General features: G+C 53.8%; 1 pseudogene across 1 annotated transcript; it reads right to left on the reverse strand.

Annotated features, from left to right (window-relative positions):
* Nucleotides 1-524: 524 nt before the first annotated feature.
* LOC308224709 (DNA-directed RNA polymerases I and III subunit RPAC2-like) lies at nt 525-4,908 on the reverse strand (annotated as a pseudogene). The gene is made up of 5 exons: nt 4,753-4,908; nt 3,537-3,625; nt 1,859-1,935; nt 901-983; nt 525-572 (listed from the first exon to the last, which is right to left on the reverse strand). The product of its transcript is annotated as a DNA-directed RNA polymerases I and III subunit RPAC2-like (transcript).
* Between the last annotated feature and the right edge of the window lie 10,776 nt (nt 4,909-15,684).

Here is a 15,684-nt window from a genome sequence, read left to right on the forward strand (position 1 = left end):
CCTGGACTGCTGCTCACACTCTGGGGATGCAGCCCAGCATAGAGGGGTTCTGGGCTGCAAGTGAATAACATGCTGTTTAAAAAGGAAGGCCGGTTGTATCTGTTGAAGTCAACTGCAGTGGTGCCTGCAACAGAAAGACTGAAACTGGGAGAGGGTGCTGCCTCTCTAAAAGCTGGACTTTTCACAGTGATGATCCCCTCTGCTCTCTGTGGACGTGGGGCAGACTAGTTCTGTGCACAAGGCTACCTGAGAACTGTGAAATCCTGGGCAGGAAACAGCAATGATGCCTGGAAAGGGAAAGAAATAAGATAGAAGAGTAGAAGAACTGCCTTCTATCATTTTTCATACCCTGCTGAGCTGAACACAGTGTCACCTCTGCAACATCAGCCTCCATAATCTTTATTATTAGAGAAAATACAGGATTGCATCAACGCAGTTGTAAAACACACAACCAGAAATACTTGGCACAGGGAATTCAACACACAGACATTACACACGTCCATGGAGACTGCCATCCCTAAATGCTACTGCATCTCTTCCTCCCTCTGGGCCCTGTACTCCTTCATGCTCCTCTGCAAGCAAGAGCAAAGAGCAAATGTTGACAGCATATACCTGAGCGGCTCATACATCCCATGCCACCACCCTGCTCTGTGCTGTGACTTCTCTGTCCAGCACAGAGGACCCTGAGCAGCTCCAACAGAGCTCCAGGTACCTTCAGAAGTGACTGAGCTTTACATTCACTCCAAGGAACGGGAAGCCAGGCCATGCCGCAGGTCACGCAGAGAAGGTCTGAGATAACTGTAGGTTCTTTATGCCTACAACACAGCTGTCAGCCCCTTCCTCTCACCTCTGAGACCAAGAGACAGAAAAGCCCCCTGAACTCTTCAGGAATAGTCTCACCTCAAAGGCGTTGAGCACATGTTAGCAAACACCGATCAGGTCGTTCAGCCCTTTCTGGACTGGCTCAACAGCAGGAAGGGCCCCTTTGGGAAAGAAGATGGGTCAGTGGTTTCCAAAGGGGTTGGTGGCCCTTTCCCTCACCACTCTGGGCAGTGTGGTTGCTCCCCCGTGATGGGAACAGGCTCTTACACCAGGCACATGCCACACACTTCCCTCCTACCAGCCCACCATCAGCACTCTGAGAGCTGAGCTCAGGCCCAGGCTATGGTGCAGGAAGGGCAGAGCCAAATCCTGCAGGTAGCCCCACAGAGAAGGGGTTCCCTTGACAAGAAGAGCCTCAGCACTACTCATTTTTAGGACATTAAAGAGGCAGCAAGCACAAACTAGATACTCGGGGGAACAGCCCCATGAGGAAGGAATGAAATAACGCTGACCTCCTGCGGCAGCAAACAAAGCTGTGGAGCCTAGATGAAGGGCAGTGGACTGAGCTGAAGGGGTTGGTGTGCTGAGAGGAGTGAGTGATGGCCAGAGGCTCAGAGTTGTCAGTGCTGCCTATTAACAGGGAACACAGACCCCTCTGGGAGGCAAGTCAAAAGACAGCACAGACTGATGTGGCCTTTCAAGAGAGCTTTGGTTCACAACCTGATGACCAAAGCTTCCAGACAAGCAAGAAGGAGAAGCAGAAGCAAATTATCTCATTGCAGCTACGTATGCCAGCACACTTTGGGTTGGCTTTCCAAAACTTCTGCTGATTTAGGGGCACATGAAGCACCCATCAATCACCTCTGACAGGATGTAGCAGATCTACCTTACCCCAGCACTACAGTACTGTGCCTGCAGAGAAGAGGGAGAAGAGCGGTTTTCTTTACTGAAATGACTCATGGTGGAAACCTGACATGAGCAGAGGAGATTCCACAAAAGAAGGGCCCTGAACATGAAAACAGTGCACATCCCATACCTCTGGTCTGTATTCGGAAGTTGATCTTGCTTTCAGAGGGCTGAGTGATGCAGTAGCCACAGAACTCCACATCAGGGCTGCAGGAAGGGCGAGAGGAGAAGAGAGCAGTGAAAACCAGGCCAATCCACAGCAAATCTCAGGGAAGTCAGGGGCTTGGGCCACCTCAGACCCGCTGGGGCTCAATGTTTCTGACATGACTGAGGGTCTTATAGGAGGGATATGCTGAAAGGACACTACCCATATAACCTTATTCACACCCTTCCATCTATCTCTGAGCTGCAGCTGGAACTCTGCAGGGGAAAGACCTGGCTGGCATCCTGCTCAAACAGGGGATCCTGGCTGCTTGGAAACCTCCCTCTACACAGACCTGTTGCAGTTCTGCTGGGCAGAGGAGGCAGATAGGTCTAGGGCACCACAAGATGTTTGCAGACTGCACGACATCTGCCTTCACAAGCCGAGGTGGTTGGTAGAACAGTTGTGCACACAGCAGAAAGCACACCCCTCACAAGAAGGCTGCTCTTTTTCTTGTCATGGTGATCTATCAGAGGAATTCACATGATATTTGCAATGCAGCTGTCATTTGAGATGAAGCATTGAACTTCCTGCTGGAATTCTTCTGAGCCTTACCAGTGAGTATTCACAAACCCCCAGTGCCTCCCAGCTCAATAAAATCAGAGTGAAGCCATTTGTATACTTTAATGGGGGCAGCAGGATTATTAATTTCCAGCATCAATTCCTGCATCTTTATGGAAGCATTAAAGATGATCAATTTGCTTAATACTGGCTGTTCCTACCCTCTTTTCTGACAGCACTTGTCCCAGAGGTGACATAGATACTGCCTGACCACCTGTACTTACACAGAGCCGCACATCATTTTACCCAGAGCCACGTAAGACATTCAGAAGTCTGTCACATGTCTGTCGTTCCATTTCCTCTGTAACTAACCATAAGCGCAGTGAGGGTTGGCTGTTCCTTAAGGGATGGGAGCTGGAAGCATGAACTGTAAGCCAGCCAATAGGGCAGAGAACTCACTGGCCAGCCCTGTCGCACAGCATCCAAGCAAGGGAGTAAGGCGGGTGCAAAGGTGGTAGCCGGGGCCAGCCAAGGGTCCAGGTCACCAGGCAGGTTTGTGGGGGTGAAACAGGCCTGAGGCCAGGCCAGGAAGACAATCTGCAGGTCAGCTGAGGGTAATGAGGGTCAGACAAAACCTATGACCACCAAGCAGATGTACAATGTACAACAATGAGCAGAGGCTGATGTCGGGTCAGGAAGTCAGTCCATGGGTCAGCATCCAACAGCCCAGTACAGGCTGAGCTAAAGACCCATATTCATACAACATAGCTCAGGAGAGACTGAAAGCCCTGAGCTGAGCTTAAATGGGGCTCCTGAGCCTGTGGGCAGGGTGTGTGTGGAGGCCCCAGGTGAGGCTGTTCAGACTCATCAAGGCCTATTAGCACTCTCGGGACTAACAGCACAAGGAGAAAGTGAATCCTGCTAAGAGAGGGGGTAGATAAGGACCCTCTGGCACCAGCTCCAATATAAATACTCCAACAGGCATGCACAGAGGTAGTTTTGCCTTTTTCCAGCAGCAACTGAGGTGCAACTTAGTGAGGAGAAGGGCAGAATAGGAGACAGAGGAACCCCCAGCGGTACCAGGCACTGTGGAGACTCCACTTACTTCTTCATGACCATGTATCGGAGAGCATTGCCAAGTGTGTGGTCCTCATCAGGCAATGCAAACGTGACGCAGTTCCCATCTGCCTGGACCTGCCATGAATGGGGAGGGAAGAGATGCTGCAAGGTTCTCTGAACACCAGCCCCAGGGTGAAAAATCAACAGCTGTGCTCAGCTTCAGCACAGGACTTGTAGCTCTGGCTGGCCCATTGCTGTGGCTCATGTCTCAAGTGCTGGAGTGTGACCAAGAGCAACTTCACAGAGGAGGGAAGGTGGCAAAATTATCGAGCTCAGAGAAACCTCCCCCTGGTTATCAAAGTGCCTGTGCACCCTTGCTCCTCACAGGAGAGAAGAGGAGCCCAAAGAATGCTGCAGCTTCAGGGCCTATGGTGGAAAAAAAGCTGTGACTGTTCAGGTTGGTGTGATTCCAGGTCCTGCCACCAGACCAGGGCTAGACAGCAATGAGAGGGACAGTCAAAAACTCCCCAGGGACGTGTGCCGGCTGTCAGCAGGGAAAGCTTATCCCACTTCAAAACCAACTATAAGCCCAAATTCACACACCTAGGAGGAGCCTGGAGAAGCTACTGGCGAGCCTCAGGCTGCTGAGCCCACGTGTAATGAACCCACAATGCCAGCAGCCAGCCCCTGGAGTGGGAGACCACTTTCCTCCTATCTGGCTGCCCTGGAGCTCAGCTCTGCCCAGTTCCCAGAGACAGGCGCAGGGAGCACCCGATGCTCCTGTGCCAGCTTTCGCTGTGACTTAGGGAAGTGCCAGCGGGCAGCCCGCAGCAGTTTTCCTGCAGGGCAGTGCCATCTACTGCCTCGTGCTGCTGCAGCGGCTCTGGAGCGGGACTCAGCGGCCTGAAGGAATGGGGTGAAAAGAAAGAAGACGAAGCCGCTGCTGGCAAAGCCACCCAAAGGCCTGACGTTACACAGTGCTGAGCGATCCTGCCAGAGGGGAGGCTGAGAGGGGATCTTAGGCAGAAGCTCTTCCCTGTGAGGGTGCTGAGGCGCTGGCACAGGGTGCCCAGAGAAGCTGTGGCTGCCCCATCCCTGGCAGTGCTCAAGGCCAGGTTGGACACAGGGGCTTGGAGCAAGCTGCTCTAGTGGAAGGTGTCCCTGCCCGTGGCAGGGGTTGGAACTGGAAGAGCTTCAAGGTCCCCTTTCTCTTGGATCTATTCTCACTGTCGCAATTTATCCCAGCGCCGGCAAACTCCTACCCAGCGGGCCCAGCCTGAGTGGCCCAGCTCAGGGGAGCTCTGGCTGCCGCTGCCGCAGAAAAGCAGAGGCCGCCGGCGGACTAGGGCCGACTCCCGTCCCATTCCGTTCTCTCCCGCCCTCCTCACTACAGGTCCCATCAGGCAGCGCGGTGCCATCCCGCCGGAAGTGACGCCCGCGTCGGGTCTCCTCGGCGGGCTGTGGGGCCGAGGGAGCGGCTTCTGCTGCTGCCGGTGGCGGGGCCGGGACCTGCGAGGGGGAACGGGGGCTCGCGGCAGAGCTGGCTGGTGGTCTCGCAGCGTGCGGCTCTGTCTCGGCTTTCTCTGGCTGCGACCGGCCGCGGCGGGGCCGGCACTGACTGAGGGGCTGGCTCCGGGAGGGCGGGAGTCGTGGAGGTGGGAGGGTGGCTGGAGGCTCTCCGGGCCGGGCCGGCGGTGGGAGGCCTTGTTCGGTATCAGCGGGGCTTGGGGAGCTCGGAGAGCGGCTGCTGGCGTGCGGGGAAAGGAGTGGGGGGTGGTAAAGGCCGTCGTTTCTGCGCTCACTGCAGTTGGCCCTGGAGCGGCGTGTGGCGGAGCTTGGGGCATGGTTTGAACGACCGGACCGCGGTAACTGCCTGCGGTTATCCCCGGGGGTATCAGCGTGCTGGGGCGCACCCGCTGCTTCCCTGGAGGGTCGTTTGTACAGCGGTTTCTCTTTCCCTGCCCCTCTCCAAAACATGGTGCACTGCCCTCCGGAACGGGCGAGGGGCTTGGAATACAAATCGAATTGGTGCTGCAATTTTTCCCGAAAGGATGAAGTGAGGTACCTGCACTGAGCAATGCGGGCAGGGAGGATGCTAAACTTTAATTTGGTACGTGAATGAGGGCTGGAGCAGCTCTGCTCTGGAGCCAGGCTGAGAGAGCTGGGCTGGTTCAGCTTGGAGCAGGCTTCTTAAGGGGAGACTTAAGAGCAGCTCCAGTGTCTAAAGGGGCTACAAGAAGCCTGGAGAGGGGCTTTGGAGAAGGGCCTGTATGGACAGGCCAAGAGGAAATGGCTTTAACCTGCCAGAGCAGAGATTCTGATGAGCTCTTAGGCAGAAGCTCTTCCCTGTGAGGGTGCTGAGGCGCTGGCCCAGGGTGCCCAGAGAAGCTGTGGCTGCCTCATCCCTGGCAGTGTTCAAGGCCAGGTTGGATGGGGCTTGGAGCAAGCTGCTCTAGTGGAAAGTGTCCCTGCCTGTGGCAGGGCCCTGGAACCAGATGGGCTTTCAAGTCCCTTCAATCCAAACCAGTCTGGGATTCTAGGATTAGTTACACACCAATGATTAATGGTTGGACCAGATGACCCTTGAGGTCCCTTCCAACCTGGTGTTCTGTGGTACTTGTCTACTTTTAAGCATGTATTTTTTTTAAAAGAGGGCCTAACCCATTGCTACCAGAAGCAGCAACAGAGAATTTGCTCTTGGTTTCAGAGGAGGTGAGGCACAGCATGCCCAACCTGGCCAGGACCAGCATCCACTTCTTGGAGTCCATAAGGAGTAGTTGGAGCTTGGAGTCGGATCTGCAGGTGCCAAGCAGCCAAATTCCCAGAACCCAGCAGTGGTCAGCAGGTCCGTGTGAAGGTCCTCTATGTGCACCCCTGCAGCTGATTCCCTTCTGTCTGTCTAACAACTCTAAGGACACCTTAAGAGGCTTGGTATCCTGAGTTGTTCTTACACTACCTGTGCCATCTGCGTTACTCTTCCTTTTGTTGCTCCAGCTTGGAGCTATCGCTGTGTTGTTCCGCAGCAGCAGCAGCAGCTTGGGGAGACTAGAACTAGTTATAGAGACTTTAGAAGTGGCTTTTCAAACTCAACCTCATGTTCTCTCAACTGTCTGAAACTCAACTGGTTTTTGGTTTGAATTCTTTTTTTTCTTTATTTACTTCTGTATAGAATGTGTTCCTGCTCCTTTTTATTGTTTGTTCTAGAAAACAAAGCAGGGTTTTATAACTATAGTAACATCTCAAGCTGTTGTGGTCAGTGTGTGTCATTGTTCACAAATGAAGGAACAGTACACAGTATTTGAGTTTGTGAACAGGCAGTTGCAGGGAGAGGGGCTGCTATTTAAAACCTGCCGTTCAGCAGCATCTTAACTCAGATGAAAAGTTAAATACCAGTTAAAAGTGTGCTTTTTAACAATAACCCTCCCTGCTTGATCTGACTTCAAGTGTTCCCTTTTCCAGCCAGCTCCCACCTGCCCTGGGTTTTGTGGCAGAGTTTTCTACTGTCTCTTTGGTTATGAAGGATTCTGTTCCAGTGTCCTTTTCCTCAGCAAGTTTTGGATGCTCTGAATGCATCTTAGTACAGGAAATATGCACTGATAGCAGTATTCTCCCTGCCATCAATGTGATTTTGACAGTGCAGTTTAATAAAATGTTATGGTGCTGGAATAGATTTGCTTTATTCAAACTGAGCCTGACTGTGACTGGTTTTGTGCTAGGAATGAGCAGCCTGCAGGAGTTGTCTTCTTCACCTCTACCACTCTGCACAGGTAAACAGGGCTCAGAGGAAGTCTCATGTGCTGCAAGTGCTGATATTTGCCTTTAATCTTCTTGGATTTCATCAGGATGAGGTGGGGGGTAGCAAAGGAAAACTCCATTCACAGCCCTCGTTTCATGGCTTTTCTAGAATAACATCCACAAGTTGCCCAAGCACAACAAAATAGAGGAAAAACCACTGGCAAAGAGGAAGCTTCGCAGCAGCTCATTCTCAGAGCACAAACCCCTCTTTGCCACATGTGAGTGTGTCACAACCAACTCTACATCAATAAGCTTCTCTCTACCCCCGCATAAAGCTTTGCAGGTTTACAGCACTGCCCTGTTCAAGCTTTTTCTTTATGGAGAAGGTTCTTTTCCAGAACCTGGTTTTGTGGTAAAGCTGGAACCTGGGTCATAGAGAACTTATTTATTTACCTTCCCCCTGTGCAGAACAAAGAGCAGCAGATCCCAGAAGTTTGATCTTGCTATTGAGTTGTCTTAGCTTTGGGCTATAGCCCCCATAAAGAGCACACCAGCATTTCCCTGCAGGCTCCTGAGTCGAGACAGCTCCTGCTATTTAATGGCTACTGAACATCTATTTAAGGCTAGATAAAGAACAAAATCTCTCTGGAAGAGTGCAGTGTTTAACTAATTTAAGGTTGTCTCTCAGCTGTAGTGCATCAGGCTGTGACACTGCTACGGTGAAGAACCAAGGAGCTGATGTCTACAGCAATACTGACCCCATTACATATTTCTAGACAGATGAGAGGCTTAAGAGAAGAGGCAGAAAGGTGACCAGGGCCTCATTCTGCTTGCATTCATGGGCACTTAAAATAGAAATCCCATATGCCCAGCACCTGGAGGGCTGTCCCACTTCAGGATGGGGCCATGGCCACAGATGAGGGACATTAAGCACAAACCCAAACTCTGTAAGAGATTAGTGTGTCATTAGAGCAATGGTTAAGTTTTGATGGTTAAACTTTATACTTCCATTTTTCTAAGCTGTTCTCACACCAAGTGAGTTCCTTCAGGTATTTATATTGTGTCTACCCCCCTAACCTGCCACATCTGTGTCTCAGTAGGCTCCTAGTCCCTTGCCAGGCTGCTTGGCGTGAGGCAGCCACTGCATCACCTGCAGCCCCAGCTGCAGCCACTGGTGGAAGGACAATGACCTTTAAGGTGAGTGGAGCTTGCAATTGGCCCAGTACAAAGAGGGCAACACTTTTTTGGAAGGGGGGTTGGTGTTAAAGGGGAGGATGCTCCACTCAGACCCTGCCTCTCCCCTTGGCTGTGGCCAGCTGGGCACTCTCATTTCTGTTTTAACCTCCCCTTCTCCCCGTGCCCAGCAGGTTCTCTATTCCCATGCACGTAGTTCCTCAGTGCAGTGCCAGGTTCTTGCAGGGTCATATCACATGTCACGTTCTGCATGCAGTAACTGAGCTAAAAGCAACTGGAAGTTGGGCACACGAGTAGGACATGTGAAAAGGAACAGCCCTGTCCCCTCCCTGGAAGTAGCACATTTCTTGGGTATCCCTTAGCAGCAATGGATGCACCACCGGGCAACAGCAACGTTCAGGGTAAGCATTCACTCAGAGATGTCTTCAGAAAGACACTGAAGGGTGAAGCTTTGGCTCTCCAGGCTCATCGTTCACTTGCTTGCAGGCAGGATGAGCTGGCGTAGATGAGCGCTGCCCACCCACCATGTTGCCATCACCCATGTCCCCCTCTTAATTTGACTGCTTCAAGGAGCAGTTTCTGTCAGTCAGGCCGCTCCGGCCACGTTAATCCTTCCAGGCTGCTGGAAGGAAACTCTAAGACCATGTTCTCTCTTCATCTCAGAAGAGCTACAAGCCAGACCAGGGCAGGTTCCTGCTCGTGGTTAACTCCTCTCACAAGTACATTAAAAGCTTTCCTGGCTCTTGTGTTGCACCTTCTGAGGGGCCGGGAGAACCCAACCAACAACAGATAAAGCAGCACCAACCTGCTCACAGCAGCTGCCAGAAAGCGTTTGCTCGCCTGCTGCTTGGGGCCAGCAGCTTCTTGTGGTTGGGGAGAGGTGAGAGGGGCAGGTGACCATCAGCAGATGTGAAGCTGATGAGCGTGAGCCCTTCTCTCTTCCCCCTCCCACGCTGCTGCAGCCCCTGAGTGTCTCCCACCTCCTTTCAGAGGTTACCAGGAGCGGTCTCACGGTGCTGTCAGCTCCCTCAGCACCGAGGGGCACATCCCCTCAGGGCCCACTGGCATGTCCTCTGCTGATCCTGACCTGATCCCGTCCTACTGAGGGAGCTCTCCATGCTGTGGGTGCTCTCTGAAGGCCAGTCTCGCTGGTAAAAGCCGAGGTGAAGACATGGGGTGCCTTGACCACGTCCTTTGTCTCCAGGTCTCCCCCCCATTCAGCACTAGTTTCAAAGGATGATATTCAGGCACCTGGGATGGACGGATGGATGAATGGGGAGGAATAAACAATGACAAGCAGCAAGGCCATGAGAGAACCAGGGTGACACTTGAGGTCTCAGATACAAAGCTACAGTTCTCCAGAGAGGGAGATTGCTTTGAGATGCAGCCAGAGAGGGCCTGATCTCCACCAGCACTGAGCCATTTGCAGCCACAAGGAAAGCCACACTGACTTTTAAGAGCTCCAAAGAGCAAAGAAGGGCCAGGGCAGGGCAAGCCCTGCAAGGAGCTGCTCAGGGAAGGAAGTGACAGAGCAGAGGCAGCTGGTATGGCTGCAGCCTGGGTTAAACACACAGGTGGGAGCCGGGGGGGTGGGCAGAGAAGTGGAGAAGAGAAGGTGGAAGCAGGAGGGACCAGGGAGCGCTGTGGAGAACATGGGGCAGCCTCGGCTCCTCTCACCTCTTCCATCCAGATTAAGTCCTGCAGGCTCCTCCCTGCTCCGTGCGCAGGGAGGCGAGAGCCCGGCTGCAGCCCTGCGGCTCCCTGAGAGCACTTCCCGGCCTCAGCTGCGCGAGAGCTGCTCCTCCCCAGGCTGAACTACAGCCCCAAGTGCAGCATTGCGAGAGCATGATGCCACCAACGCTGCTATCTGGAGCGCGGCTTGGCCCAGCACCCTGTCCAGCAGGATCTCAGCAGGGTCCAGTTCCCCTGGGAATTTCACCACTTCCCTGGGGAGATGAATTAATGGCTGATAGTTCTCATGGTGAAACACGTTCCTCTTGTGTCCAGCTGGGACCTCCCCAGCAGTAACCTGTGCCCATCAGCCCTCTCCATCACGGCATGTGCCAAGAGCAGCTGTGGTCAGGAGATGCCCAAGGCTCTCACCCTTCCATAGCATGCAGGGTACATAGTGCCTGGCTTTCCCTGAAAGCCAGAGGGAAACAAAACTCCATGTGTGCCCTCCCTGCATTTTTAAAGATGCCTGAAAATCCTGGTGCTGCTGAGGGAGATGCAGCCCTTTAAACTGGAATTACGTGGCTCAGCTGCCTTCCACACGTGCATCCCACCCTTCTGAGCAAGTGGCATTATGTGCCAGGAACTCCACTGCACAGAAAGCCCCATCTGCTTGTGCTACAATGGGGACATTTCAGAACAACACAGGAACTGTTGCCCCGGGATTGTGAACTCAAGCAAACTGCATTACTCAGCAATTACTCACATACTTACAAGAATACAGACAACTTCTCAGGACAAAGGATCTTCATATATTCTTTTAATGACAAGGCTTGGGGTAGTGAACCCGGGACTCATGATTAAAATCCATGTAATATTCTCTGTTACCCTGTAACTAAGGGGAGTCTGTGGCAGCAAGCTCCCATTGATTTGCCTTCAGCATCTTTCTTTTCCTTTGGGTGACTCTGTATTCCCAGGAAGTCTCAAGGAGAAGCTGAAACCAGCTCATCCTTCAAATTCGAGAGGGACTTTCCAGGCAAACTAATGCATTCCTGTTGCTCCAAATCCTTTCCAGCCAAGGCTCAGCATGTGTAGCTGCTGGAGGGGGAGCCGTGGGGGTGCAGCATCAGCAACAAAGACATCCTCTCTGCTTGGAGGCACAAGGATGCTCTGCAAGGCTCCTGCTCGAGACAGCTCCCACAGTCACAGCAGGAGGTGGGAGGTCCAGTGCCTGGTTCTGGTGGATCAGGATGCCTTGATGGGTGCATACATGACCTCTGGTGTCACCCTCAGCTGCGGCTGGTCAACGCTGCCTCCAATTCGGATGCAAATGCTCACCACATCCTCCACCTCCATGCTTTCCACGTGAGACTCCTCCACATGCAAGGCCTAGAGAAGTACAAAGAAAACACCAAAGGTGGGACTTCTCCAGAGGTCGTATTGGGATCAGGAGGGGTCCAGAGCTGCTGACCGTCTGCATGCAACAAAGAGCTGGCAGAGGCAGCAGCTGCGTAAAGCCCAGATGGCTTTACCCACCATAGTGGTGGGGGAACATTGGTGCCAGCACCCCATGGATGCAAAACCGGCTCAGCCCATCAGGTACACCCAGCCTGGAGGGAGTGCTTCACAGGAATTCATGAGGCCAGGAAGCAGAGAGGGATGAGCTCTTAGGCAGAAGCTCTTCCCTGTGAGGGTTCTGAGGCGCTGGCACAGGGTGCCCAGAGAAGCTGTGGCCGCCCCATCCCTGGCAGTGTTCAAGGCCAGGTTGGACACAGGGGCTTGGAGCAAGCTGCTCTAGTGGAAGGGGTCCCTGCCCATGGCAGGGGTTGGAGCTGAAGGAGCTTGAAGGTCCCTTCCAACACAAACCACCCTGTGGTTCGATGCTTTATAGGGGACCCAAGCTCTGGCAGCAAAGGGGTCTGCCTCTTCAGGGCTTGCAGGGAGCTGGCTGTGAACCATAGCAGTGCCCCAGAGAGGGCTGAGAGACAAGCTCTGATCATTCAACACTCTCAGTGTTATCTGTCCCCTGGCACTGCACTGCACCATTCCACAGCCAGGTTTGCCCCTCTGGCCACCTACACGTGAAGGAGCTCTCAGTCCTTGTGCTCCAACAGGAAGTGGGAAGGCAAAAGCAAACCCCGCTCCTGCTCTTCATCTACCAGTGGATGGAGCAGCCGCTGCCACCATGACCCTGCTGGGACTGAAGCCAGGGCAGGTCCCTAAGGGCAAACCTCATGGGAATGGCAGTCTTGGGGTCACCACTGAGCTGTCGCTGTCACCCAGCCAAGGAGCCCCACCGGCGTCACCCCTCCGCTGGGCTGCTCCCGGCAGCACAGCCCATCCCATGGGATCCCTGGCCCAGCCCAGACTCACCAAGGAGCAGCAGGATGGAGCCGAGGCTCCATCAGTGCCGGCCGGACGACAGCATCTCTGGGTCACAGCAGAGGAGCTGAAGCTCGGGCTGATGGTCACCACACCTCTGCTTGGTGCCAGGGCTGTCAGCTCAGCCAGGGAGGAAGCTGGCAACTCTTCCTCGGGCCCTGGTGCAGCGCAGGGGTTCGTTGTGGGCCCAGCTTTTCTTCCTGCCTCAGCTCAGGGGCTGCTACAACTGCTGGTGGTGGGACCTGGGGAAGAGGGGGAGGGTCTGTGACCCTTCTGTGATCTTATTTTAGAGCCTCGAGTGACACCAGGGCAGGAGGTGAGAGCACCAGGGCTCAGCGCTGCTAAAGCAGCATCACCCATCAGCAGCAGGGGAAGCCTCCCCCCGGCTCTGAGATGGGGACCTTGAGCACCTGCAGCCAAGGCAGGACAAGGCTCATTGGGAAGTGGAAGATGAAGGATTTAAGCATTCCTCCAGCTCCAGCAGGGCTTCAGAAGCCCTAAGAGAACTGTGATGAGGATTTGCAAAGCACCAAGAGTAACAAACAGGGAGTAAAAGTGCATAAATGGTAAAATGCAACTATATAAGCAATGCCCATGACACCGTGAATCACCAACCTTCATAGCAGAGCCCATCACCTACAGGCGAACACAACACGTCCCAGCTCTCACCCCTTCCTTCCTGCCCATGAGCATGGCCAGGGCCATCACTGTCAGCCCAATTACTGCTGCCTCCACTCACGTCGCCTGCACTTGGCTGGATGATGTGTCCTGTCTGGGTTTGCACCTGAAGGTGACGCTGTCTGTGAGCAGCAGAAGGGACCTGTTCTCAGGGAAGAGCTTTGCATGGCCAAAACCAATCCATCTTTCCTCCAGCTCAGGGAAACCACCCACTTCTCTAATACCTAAAGGCAAACAGCCAGTGAGGTGCTTGCTTTCATGAAAGCACAGCACAAGAGAACTCTTCCCAGCAGGAAATGCCTCCCTTCCCATGCCCAGGAATAGCCCCCAAACCCCAGGGCACAGGTGCTGCAGAGAGGCCTCTTTGAACACCCACCCTCTTCTCAGCACCCTTTGGTCCCCAGCCCTGCGCTCAGACCCTCCTGGGCTTACTGGGGAGGAGTGGGATGGAGCAAGCGGCCATCCCCGTGGGAAGTGCCCACATCTCCTGGCCCAGGGCACAGTCACAAGGGTGGAAGCTGCTCTGCAGGGCCCGGGAAGGAGCTGGGAGCCAGCACCAGGCATCTTCCTCTCTCAGGATGCAGGATGCAGCTCAGGGTGGGCAGAACAACCCCTGGGCACCTCCATGGCTCCATAGGATTTTCCCTGCTCAGGGAAAGCTGAAGGTCTCAAAAAACACCCAGTTTTGGGGAAGGACAAACTGGAAAGAGTGAAGTCCCTTCCTTTTCCTTTGAGCCTGGAAACAGCCAGCAATCAAAGCTAACAATGGTACCTTTTCCTATGAGGATCACGTAAATGGGACAGGCAGCAGGCTCCTGCTGGCTTCCTCCTCAAAAATCCCCCACCCCATCAGAGAGCCCAGTGAGCTCTCACTGCTCACAAAGACACCCCTTCCCAACCCCCTCACCTCCCATTCCTTTTGTGCACAGCCCCCTGTGCTTCTCTTCCCCACGGAAAGCCTTCAGTGGGACCCAAGAGCTAACGGGGAGGACTGAGGTGGGGGATGCACCAGCGCAGCCCTGTGACCCGCAGGGGAGCTGGGGGCTCTGGGGCACACTGTGGGGGAACAGGAAGCTCTGAGGTGTACTGGGGGCAAATGGGGTTCCTGATGTTACCAGCACGTAAATGGGGGGCTCTGGTTTCACCACATCGAGCACTCTGGGAGCACCGAGCGCTGAATGAGGGGCTGGCTGCACAGCCAAGAGGGAGGGGTCCCAAGGGCATCCGGAGGAGACAAAACACCAGTGCTGGGGCTGAACTGGATGGGCTTTAAGGTCCCTTCCTCCCAAACCAGGCTGGGATTCAAAGGGGCACCGCTAATCCCAAACCCACGTCAGGAGGACAATTTCGTGCCTCTTCTGCCACCTTGTGGCCGATGCAAGAACGAACGATGAGAATGCAACCGAGCTGCCGTGGTTACTGCTCCTCACGTTTATTCCACGTTGATGGGCAATACAGACTTAGTTTCAAGCTCCTAATTGCTTGAAATGGGTATTTTGTTAAGATGATCACTTTATAAATAATTTATCTAGAGACTTGGTGCTTAGCTTTGGAAAAGGCCTTAAACACATCCATTGGATCACCAGGGAAGGGGAAGGAGAAGGAAGCAGTTCATCATTTATTGGCTGAAAGAACTCGATTACAAAACCTGATCCGGTAGCATTAGAGCAGAGAGGGCCTGTTCCCTGACACGCACAGCAAGTGCCCGGCTCACCAGGCACTGACTGCCAAAAAGCCCTGGGCCTCCAGAAAAAGCTGCACAGGGAGAATTTAGCCCTCATGGGAAGTAGGGGGAGATGGAGCTCAGGATTTAAACAAAGCCCTCTCCACTCCATGGTTTAGTGCTGGAGTGGCTACATTAGAGTAACACCGATGAGGAAATGTGTTCTTCTACATTCACCATAAGCAATTGCCCCCAGAGAGGTTACTCCGGCCCCCCAAGGAGTGTGGCCTGGGCTCGGCTCTTAAGAGGAGGCTGACGTCTGAAGAGCACAGCCCTCGGCAGCAGCAGGGTGAGCAATGACAGCCACCACGTTCCCTGGCAGGAAGGCACCTATGTCACCATGACCCGTCACCAACACACTTGTGCCAGCCCCAGACCTGCCCGCTCCAGCTCAGGGCAGCGGCAGGTAAAGCTGATGTCCACAGTATTCCCCTCATATCCTGGAGGCACACGGAGGCAAAAAGAGCTCAGGAACCCTCGGTACCACCAAATAACTTGTGAGAGGACCCCATCACTCCAGGCTTTCCAATAGAGATCCTTTGGTTCAGAACACAGAGATGGTTTGCTGTCACCACCACACTCCCAGCCATGGATTCACCCAGCAGCACAGGGGAAAGCCACCCCCGGAGCACCAGAGTGGGACCGTGTATGGAACCACTGGGTTTGCTGCTACTTCCACACCATCAATGAAGATGTGTGAAACGCCCCAGCTGCATTGCGCTGGTGTAACTGGCACCCAAGGAGAACCTGGCAAAGAAAGTAACAGACTGGATGCTGCAGGCTGCTCAGGGAATTCACTGCCTCAGCCTAG

The sequence above is a fragment of the Psittacula echo genome (genome assembly GCF_963264785.1).
Source record: "Psittacula echo genome assembly, chromosome: 8".
NCBI classification, from domain to species: domain Eukaryota; kingdom Metazoa; phylum Chordata; class Aves; order Psittaciformes; family Psittacidae; genus Psittacula; species Psittacula echo.